General features: G+C 42.2%; 1 protein-coding gene across 9 annotated transcripts in view; it reads right to left on the reverse strand.

Annotated features, from left to right (window-relative positions):
* The window catches only part of MESK2 (misexpression suppressor of KSR 2), a 66,547-nt gene that overhangs the window by 26,392 nt on the left and 28,871 nt on the right, over positions 1–11,284 (reverse strand). The gene's annotated exons all lie outside the window — the stretch shown is intronic.

Below are 11,284 nucleotides of genomic sequence, written 5' to 3' on the forward strand. Positions count from 1 at the left end.
ATTAAGTCCGTACCGCGAAGAAAACACAAGATCAACTGGCTAACGCTGTTCAAGGAAATCATTTCTGTTTACAAGCGAGAATCATAAGGAACACAAAACGAAAAGTGTTAAAGCAAGTGGCACACATGGGCTTAAAAGTGTTAATGAAACAGATTTAACAGCGTTGTTATGCAATAACAAAATTCAGGTACAGCGATGGGTAAATTTCTTGGAACACGAGCGGATGCCAACGGTAGCGGCGAACTCTTGGTCTAGCGGTTAGAACGCTAGCCTTGTAATCCAGGGCTCTCGGGTTCGATTCCCGGCGGTGCCCGAATTTATAACTTGTGTTGGGCAAGGCCGTGGTTTAGGCAACACGGAGTTTTCCTCAGTGGCATCCCAACAATTACTCCATTCACACACAGAAGAAGGCAATGGCAAACCACTTCTGGATCATCTGCCAAGAACGTATATGAACAGGTCCCAGTCCGAGAAAAGGATGGAAGGATCCTGTTCATATGGACCTGTCGTCAGACAGAACACTAAATAATAATAAGATGAGGTGGTCTAGCGGTTATAACGCTGGCCTTGTAATCCTGGGGTCTCGGGTTCGATTCCCGGCGGTGCCCGAATTTATAACTTGTGTTGGGCAAGGCCGTGGTCTAGGCAACACGGAGTTTTCCTCCGGGGGCTTCCCTGGTTTCTCCGTGGCATCCCATTCACACACAGAAGAAGGCAATGGCAAACCACTTCTGGATCATCTGCCAAGAACGTATATGAACAGGTCCCAGTCCGAGAAAGGGATGGAAGGATCCTGTTCATATGGACCTGTCGTCAGACTGAACACTAAATAAAATAAATAACGGTTTCAGTTCTGGACAGAATTTGAAGTGCACTCGAGTCCCTAGCCAAATGCGTTTTCAATTACACGCCAAGTTGTTTGCCGATCACAATTCCGCCAGTAATCTACGAGCTTGACATTTGATAAGCGAATGTCGGGTGGGAGGGGCCACGATCGTCTACTATGAGACCTGCAAACATCAACCTCTGTTGTCAACTGTAAACGATAACGTGCCTGGCATGATCTGTTCAGATAAGGTAACCTTTACCTTCCACGGAAGATGAAGCTAGCAGATTGGCGACGACCACAAAGGACTGAAAATAATACAAAAGGTAACCTAAGTCTCAACAACAAGTGTAGTCCAGAATATCGAACAGCTCTGAATCAATACAGGTTACAAAACGTCTTTCGCCTTACCACGCCAAGTCAATATTGCAAAGCGTTGCTAAAATATGTGTAAGTAATTGACGATGTCTGTCACATTAGCGGGAGGCAAACAAACCGTGACAGACAGACGTCATAAAAACAACGTTTAATTAATTCACGAACCAAAATGAACTTGGGTTTCGCGTGTTTCATATTCAGAGAAAAATATCGTTTACCACGTTCTACTGAGCCCCATCTTCGACGTCGCTCGCCATTAAATAACAGCGGAAGTTGATACAGCTTAGTCAGATAATCGAATAACCACGACGAAATTCGTGAAAAAGTGTTGGAAGTAAAGAGCAGGTTCTGAGAGCCAAGAAGAGGGCAGCTCCAACTCAAATTTTGCAAACGCGATGATTCAGACTTGAGACAATTCGTGCCAGACCTGCCGGGGTCACTACGTATCGATTTCAGCAGGACAAGGAAACAACGGAGAACAGAAGGTCGCTTCTGTATCCACTCCAACCTAGTTGTGACAACTGACTTAACGCCTCTTCTTAACATGGAAGTCATGCAGACAGGTCTTAAAAGTCCAGCAGCTCGGAAACTGACCGTAATTTTCTGCGTGGGACCAGCGATGGCGGAAACATATTTGGTGCACCAGGCAAACCTTCAGCTTCCCCCCCCCCCCTCTCAAATCCAAGAACAAAATCTCCGCGTGTAAAACTTCATCTGTAAGCCGGTTACGTCGAGATTCATTGAATGTCACCAACGAGAAAGCTTGTTCATAAATGCAAATATTTCCAAACAATCTTGCACATAGACAGACAGACAGTAAGCATTAGCAATGTGAATTTGTTAATGGTACTTAACTAAGCACCGCGATATATAGACGTACGGGAGTAGAGGTATATAATCTCGGCACCAGATGGAGGTGAGCTTTTAGCTTCACGATCAGGCCGCTTTATCCCAACGGAAAGGATACCGGTATCCATCGACTAAGCTTGTCCCTGAAGATCAGAACACTGTCTTTATGAATACGCAAACTCCAAAATTCAGAAAATCCCCCTCCTTTGACTTCTGACTTAAGTTCTCTACCGCAATGGAGAGCGATAAGTTTTCGAGCAGTTAATCGTCCACAGATCTGTAAAGTAATGCAGCAGTTGTTCATTATTATTTAGTTTTCTGTCTGACGACAGGTCCATATGAACAGGATCCTTCCATCCTTTTCTCGGACTGGGACCTGTTCATATACGTTCTTGGCAGATGATCCAGAAGTGGTTTGCCAATGCCTTCTTCTGTGTGTGAATGGAGTAATTGTTGGGATGCCACGGAGGAAAACTCCGTGTTGCCTAGACCACGGCCTTGCCCAACACAAGTTACAAATTCGGGCACCGCCGGGAATCGAACCCGAGACCCCAGGATTACAAGGCCAGCGTTCTAACCGCTAGACCACCGTGGCAGTTATTTCAATTATACTCAAGAGTAAATGGGATAATTTTTTCTATAAATATACTTCACTGCATAAAATACTGGTAGGCCATTTTAAGCAAAATAGACAGACGACGTACATCTTACATCTTCTCAAATGATGCTGCACCGTGTAGCATAACTGCCTCCACCACGAGGTTTAAGTGAGCAGACAGCATTTGGCCAGTCTTATTCAAGTGAATGATGAATGCCCGACCGATAAGGGGAGAGGCCGACCTACTTTCTAAACCCACCCACAACCAGCTGGAGACACGGATCGATACACAGTACTGAGGCCCTAGAACCTGGCAGCTCTGTCCCGGTCGGCAGTTCAGTCTACAGGCGTACGTTTCTAAAAACTTCACTTCCCCTGGGTACGCGAAGCAATTTGGTACAGAAAACTTTCAACAACTGAATTATTTCTTTGTAACTTGAAAATATTCCACTAACAAGTGTCAATTACATTTCCAAACTTCTAACGGAATAAAAGGCCTATCGTTTAGAAACCAATCTTTCTTTCAAGTATATTTTTTATGTGTGTGGTATTATCTTTGAAAATAAATTCGAGTTAACCATTTGCATCATCTTACAAAAATTAGGCATAATTTAATCTACACGATACCATAAAACCAAGAAACATAGAAATGTCTTTGTGTTAACTCACAGCGTGAAAATTAATGGCGTTGATATTCACGCTGGCTGAATAGCACAAAACACGTGTATATCATTTTCAAACCACGGTGGTCTAGCGGTTAGAACGCTGGCCTTGTAATCCTGGGGTCTCGGGTTCGATTCCCGGCGGTGCCCGAATTTATAACTTGTGTTGGGCAAGGCCGTGGTTTAGGCAACACGGAGTTTTCCTCAGTGGCATCCCAACAATTACTCCATTCACACACAGAAGAAGGCAATGGCAAACCACTTCTGGATCATCTGCCAAGAACGTATATGAACAGGTCCCAGTCCGAGAAAAGGATGGAAGGATCCTGTTCATATGGACCTGTCGTCAGACAGAACACTAAATAAAAATCATTATCGGTGGGCCAGAAATTTATGCTCATCAAAAACTGCTTTGGAGTCACTGAGTTTCGGACGAGGCGGCTGAAATTCCTGTGTTTTCACTGAAAACAGAAAACCGCCGGAGACCAGTTATGAAATTAATATATAAAACTAACGACTCCAGTTGCTAGGATACTACTGAATATGAAGTCACGCAAACCAGGCCACGTGACCAGGTAAAATCGATTCTGTACACCGGATCAAATCGGACGGGTCTAGGTAAGGAACTGTCCGAGTTTGCAGATGGTTACCATATCTTCCGTCCAGCACAGAACATGTAACCTGGGATTTCATTCCATTCTGCACTATTAATGACTACACGTTGAAACATCTCCAATGTAAAGAGGCAGATTTCGCGCCGCCGCCATGTTGCAGTTTTAGATTAAACGACAAAAGGACTCGTACAATACGAAAAGCCATTCCCGACATGAGACAGCGGGCTACAAAGTACTGCCCGTATGTGATACTATTAACGGACGTGGAACGCGCAAATTCGCCCCGAACATTTCACAACGGACCTAGCCACCTCACACGACTGTCATGTAGGCCTGAATGTAGAAGAAAATGGCTGTATTTTCTCACATGGACCGCACTTGGAGGGAAATATCAGTCAGACACCACGCATCCTGTTCCACAAGCACTTCCTCGTTACGACTTCCCACATCAAATGTCAAGTTGATAATAAAGAAGCAGATGGCGTGACTGGTCAGCGATATAAGATCGTATATTCGTCCTGTCTGAACTATCGACTCGAAGGGACGATTCCCATGAAACTCGGCACGAACATCATGCTACCATGCCCTCCAACATTTCGTCATGTTTCCATTTTACCCACTGTGAGAAGTTAAAAGAATCTGGTACTTTAAAAACGATTAGATCTGTTAAGAATGAAACTCTGGGTCTCACGGCGGCAACGATGTTAAGTATTGGACTTGTATGGTGTAATGCCGCGTGGACATGTAAGTACACACAAATATTTCGGAGGAAAATACTGCCTCCATCTTCAGGGCTCAGCCCTTACACGACTTGTATATAATGAGCTCTTTTCCAGGTACACAAAAGATTCAGTATCGTGTCTGAGTGAAATTTATAGTGGAGAACCGTATTCAGCTTTAAAAATTCTGAGCAGCGGGGAATTATCTCGAATGGGAGGGCTGGAGTGATTAAACGGATCACGAACACAGTTGCTTGTCTGCTGGACTAGATCACTGGCGTACCCCAAGGAACCCCTAAATCCTGTAATATGTCGAGTAGGAATCACATTTATTCTACGTACAGTTTCTCCGTTGGCCGCCATCATCGAGTTCGATCGATGGAACCACACCTGAATCGCAAATCAATACGTTAGTTAACAGAATCCCAGGGCCAACTACCCTACAAGTCCTCCTCGTGTTACGCTATAAGAAAGACGAAGTTGAGGGAATGCGTAGAAAATTTTAGAACGGTCAGACAAAACAAGTCAAAATTCCACAGATACACGATAATTATACAGCCTTGGACATTTCGTGATGTTAGACTCTTCTACGGACTCATGGTACTGTGTTCGTACTTACGAGCCATCGGATGCTTTGAAAAATTACGCAACTGACTTAAGAACTGAAAGAAACTGGATAATGAATTAATTAAGTTAACAATTATTTATTTTAATCCGTCTTATCATAATATTTAAAATTTCTTATAATTAAGATAATAAAATATCATTGATGTTCCATATCGATTGATCGATTTACATTTTGGAACATTTACACAACATGTTTCAGTTTTTATAAAACCATCATCAGGTGTAAAATATCTACGAACTTAAAACTCAAATATGATTCTTAATTAAGATAATAAAATATCATTGATGTTCCATATCGATTGATCGATTTACATTTATCAATCGATCAATCGATATGGAACATCAATGATATTTTATTATCTTAATTATAAGAAATTTTAAATATTGTGATAAGACGGATTAAAATAAATAATTGTTATAATATTCACAATATGACGCAATTACACTATCTTAAGTAAGTTAAATTAATTACAATTTATTTATCACGTTCCATGAAAATAATGACGGCTTGCGTTGCAAACGATACGGAAATTATAATGCAAAATGCGGGTGTCAAATATCTGTCAATGTCGGTCTTCTGAGTAAGAACGAGACGAGAAATTGGAGAACTCCACATCTCATTTCTCTAGGAATAATCATCTCACCTTCCACATACACAAAATTGGATTACCTGTGAATAACAGGGCACAGCGAGCAGTGGTCATGACAAGAGCAGAACACTCAAGACACATTTAAAACTTTTTCATGCCATTACAGAGTCTAAAAATGTACTTAAGAATCATAAGCTAGAAATATCTAATCTAAACGACGCAAATGCAGCCGTGAGACAGCAAACAGATAACACAAGTAAACAACATACGAACTTGGAAGTCATTACACACGTTGAAAGGCTAACACATAATAAAATAATGTAAAAAGCAGAATAAAGAAGAGCGCATGCGTGCAAACTGAAAGCTTGAAATAGATCTCACTGAAAAGAAAAAAAAACCAGTAAACAGATCACGTGATTTTAATACTTTTCAAATGATTTCAAGGCAGACAAACTGAGGTAACGTTAAAATTTAAAATGGAATTGGATAGACAAGCGAACTTATTTTCACCCGTGGCCCACCACAAAATTTCGCCTCGCGAAAAGGGAGTGCGAAACTATGCACGGCCATAAGCCATTGTCCTTTTAGGATGCAGGAACATTAAAACAAAGCATTCCACCTATTGAATAAAAGTATTGATGACGAACCAGTACGTGAGTGACGAATTCTAGACTAGAATTTCTGACTATAATTTTATTTTTTTATTTAGTGTTCTGTCTGACGACAGGTCCATATGAACAGGATCCTTCCATCCTTTTCTCGGACTGGGACCTGTTCATATACGTTCTTGGCAGATGATCCAGAAGTGGTTTGCCATTGCCTTCTTCTGAGTGTGAATGGAGTAATTGTTGGGATGCCACGGAGAAACCGGGGAAGCCCCGGAGGAAAACTCCGTGTTGCCTAGACCACGGCCTTGCCCAACACAAGTTATAAATTCGGGCACCGCCGGGAATCGAACCCGAGACCCCAGGATTACAAGGCCAGCGTTCTAACCGCTAGACCACCTCATCTTATTATTATTTAGTGTTCTGTCTGACGACAGGTCCATATCAACAGGATCTTTCCATCCTTTTCTTGGACTGGGACCTGTTCATATACGTTCTTGGCAGATGATCCAGAAGTGGTTTGCCATTGCCTTCTTCTGTGTGTGAATGGAGAAACCGGGGAAGCCCCCGGAGGAAAACACCGTGTTGCCTAGACCACGGCCTTGCCCAACACAAGTTATAAATTCGGGCACCGCCGGGAATCGAACCCGAGACCCCAGGATTACAAGGCCAGCGTTCTAACCGCTAGACCACTGACCTAGTGAATATTAACTTTGGCGAAAACATATCGAACCGAAATTTATATTTAATCCACAAATTCTTTCATCAGTTTCACTGGCTAAAACATATGCAACAAACATATAATAAATACATGTAACGATCATTAGCATACTGGCCTGCCTAAATGTACGTAATTTACTCTCATTCGTGCGGGAGTAACAAATGAATGTGCCACCATCAGCAGCAAACCCGCCGTTAGGAAAGTGTGCCCCGACATAAAAAAGACGGTGTTATGAACCCCGAAGAACAAATTCCCAGGTCACGTCCATAAAATCTCATTAGACGCATTCAAAGACACTAAGAATATTTGTAATTCTGCAAGAAATTGAAACGAGCAGCGGTGAATTAACCCCGTCACTCCTCCCAAGGTAATAGAGCAACAAATAATTACTTTACTTACGAAGGAGAGGACGCGACTGCTTTTATGAACAATTACAAATCGTTTGTTATTTTCAATCTATTCTTACAACGCACGTATGCATAAGCCAGTTAAACAATTACGTACGCCAAGGACGTCGTAACTCAAACTCGTAAATGAATGCAAAAATAAAATAGTACCACCCACAACATAAAAAAATACAGAGAAACACAAATACATTCTATGAAACATGGCTGGAAAGTCGATATATTTATCTTCTGATAAATTAATATATTTTTCCGTCGATATTGATCTCCTGGTTTGTAACGACATGCGAACCTTTTAGGCAGATACCAACGTTTCGGAAAAAATGCACATCCTCCATCTTTAGATCTGAAGATGGAAACAGAACGTTCCTCCGAAACGCTGGCATCAGTATCTAAATAGAAATATGTGAATAACTCAGAACACCAACTTCGACATCACCGTGAGAACATCTCATCTCAAGTCGCTAGTCCAATTTCCATTTTCGCGTTAAATAATTTAATTTTATTACAGATAATTTTGCTTCGGGGATCAGTGAAATGTCGAGTTGACAACTACTGAGTGCATAAATTACAGCAACGAACACAGCGTCAGTGATTATCTGGAGAGCAGAAGGTCCACTAGACGCAAGATATCTCCGAGCTCCGTTGACCAACACGCCGTCAGGAAGCCAGCTTCCCTTACTATTTCACTGTAACGCAGCTCAGGCTCGCAGATAATTTTCGACAAGTATAACAGCTACGTGGAAGTGAAATTTCAATCAAATTCAGCATCAAAGGTCTTCAACTTTTGTGCACGTTCAAAGACAACGTGGATTATGAATAACAAATTGTATTCATGGTCTCGCCACGGTCGCTTCATACGAAGAAAACGTGACCTCCCTAAAGGGAACATCTGTCATCGATAACTAGGAAGGCCAGCTGGTTTGGGTGGTAGCCAAGAATGTTTCGGCCGTGGGTCTATAATTTAGTTTACACTTGACCTAATACACAGCAATCTTTCATTTTTTAACAAATAGCATCAATAACTCTTACAGGCCTGTTAAAACGTAGCCTATCTGATATTGCAAGCAACTTCACAAAATTGACAATTTTTTTAAAAATTATTATTGGCTAAACTACGAGGTGCGATCGGAAAGTTTCAAGACTGCGCCTATAAAAACCCGTACACTTATCTCAGGTATTAAATTCATCCATCACCCTCGAAGTAGTTCCCCTGGGAGTGAACACAACGATCCCAGCGCCGCTGCCAAGCCTGGAAGCATCCCTGGAAATCTTTCTTTGTCAGCCTGTCAAGCACCATCTGCGATTCTGCCTGAATCTCTTCTATCATCTCAAATCTCCTTCCCTTTAGCTGAATTTTCATCTTTGGAAAGAGGAAGAAGTCACACGGAGCTTAGAAAGGAAGTTGGGGTCGGTTCTTGCAAGATCTTTGAGCTCCTGACAAACGAGAAGTCGATTCTACTTCTGGTCCTCAGACAGGATGCGTCGCATGTGGAGTTCTTCCTTTAGAATCAGCTGACAGGTCCCATAGCCTATCCCAACAATGTCGCACAAGTCGTTGATGGTACGACGTCGATCTTCGTGAATGGCCTGCCGAATCTTCGTAACATTTTTGGGCGTTGTGCTCGAAGATGGTCGTCCAGAACGCTCGTCATCATCGACAGAGGTTCGGCCATTTTTAAAACGTGAATGCCACACAAAAGTTTGTGCACGACCCATTGCGGACTCCCCAAATGCTTGCTTTAGCATTTCATAGGTTTCCGTAGCCGTTTTGGCCAGTCTTTGGCAAAATTTTATGCACACGCCATTCCGAAATCGCAGGAGGGTCGGTGTAATGCACTACCAAAACGCCCGTAACTAAGAAACAAATGCTAATTCGATGATGCCGGCTGGCACACTGATTCACTATGAATGTAGGCCGCACCCCCTAGCGGCAGAAGCTCGTATTACATCCGGTTCGACCTCTATTGACACAGTCTTGAAACTTTCGATCGCACCTCGTATATCTCCGTCCGAAAATACTTTCTAGCTTTTTTCAACTGAAAATATTTCTCTTTTTAACAACTTTGCGAATTTTTAAGATTTTCGTTACATATTAGAGGTCAAATATCTCCACCTGCCAAAAGTCGCTTTTCTTGGTTAATTTTTTCTACAGTATTTATATTCTGTTAAGACGAAATCAAGTCTTGGAACTCTTGAATGACTGATGAGACTTAACATGTTCATCGTATAGCATCGATGACGTGAGGGTGATTACGAATGGTGAGTCAGTGATAATCTGAAAAGAAACGTTATTCCGAGATTCGTATGGGGAGACTGAATAAAGCCACAAAATCAAGATGTTCGGTATTCAGACCTAGATTTGAACCGAGTACCTCCTGGATAATAGAGCTTTGTTGCTAAGTCAAGCTACTTTATGAAAATATAATTAAGGGAGATAATTTAAACGGGATATATGATTTAACTCGATATGCTACTGTAATATTCTCTGATTTAAACGTAATTAAGGATTCTAAGAGTAATATGTCACGGGATCAACCAAAACACATTACAGATAGCGTTAAAAATTACCATACGTTTTTCTCATATATGGAAGCAGTCAGCGTTCAGCACCCAAATATTTGACTTCAAGTTTTAACAAGTCTAGTTTCCCGCTGCAGTTCTGCCCAGTCTGAAACAGACTTTATAAATACACGATGTACTTTAAATTCACCTCGACTTACAGATAAAGTACTGAACATTTTCCAGGCACAGTAAACAACTGTCGATGTACTAAAAAGTCTTGAAAACTTCCGTTAATTTTTAGTCGAAATTTCAACGTGCGAAATAAACGCATTTATTCTTTCGGGAGATATCAGGAGAGAAGGAAAGGCCCAGTAGGTAGACCCAGGCGTAGATGAAGAATAATATTAAAATTATCTTCGGTTAATGTCACGAGAAGATGGATTCATCTGGAGGGCTTTTTATGAACGCAGCAATTAAGTCGAGAAGAATGAGATGGGCGGGGCGTGTAGCGCGCATGGATGGGACGAGAGGTGTGCACCGGATATTGGTTGGGAAGCCTCAAGGGAAGAGACCGCTGGGGAGACCTAGACGTAGATGGGAGGATAATGTCAGGCGGGATCTATGGGAGATAGGAGTCGAAGGAGACTGAATTTTGTTGGCCCAGGACAGGGTCCGGTGGAGGGCTTTGGTTAATTCGGTGATGAACATTCGGGCTCTGTAAGCCATCTAGTTGGTTGGGTCCACTATTTGGGAAGCCTGAGGGGAAGAGATAACTAGGGAGACCTAGACATAGATGGGAGGATAATCTCAGGCGGGATCTATGGGAGACAGGCGTTGGAGACTAGATTTTGTTGGCCTAGGACAGGGTCCGGTGGAGGGCTTTGGTTAATTCGGTGATGAACCTTCGGGCTATGTAAGCCATCTAGTTAGTTAGTTAGTTAGCAATGAACCTTCCTTCGGGTTCCAATGAAGTCGGGTGACGTATAATTTTCTCGATAACGACTCTGTTCCATACAATTTACAAGTGCGCGTCATATTCTTGCGAATGTGGCGATAAGTATATTACACATCAGCAGAGCATAGTTTTTAAACTGCACTAATAGAACAAACACGTTTACAAGATTTTACACTAATTAACGAGCATAAAATTTTGTAGTCTGAGCTTCAGAACACGACAACGTGCTGC

Source organism: Zootermopsis nevadensis, unplaced genomic scaffold (assembly GCF_977971745.1).
Source record: "Zootermopsis nevadensis isolate Lab colony 2312 unplaced genomic scaffold, Znev_1.0 Znev_ptg000010l, whole genome shotgun sequence".
Classification (NCBI taxonomy): Eukaryota; Metazoa; Arthropoda; class Insecta; order Blattodea; family Termopsidae; genus Zootermopsis; species Zootermopsis nevadensis.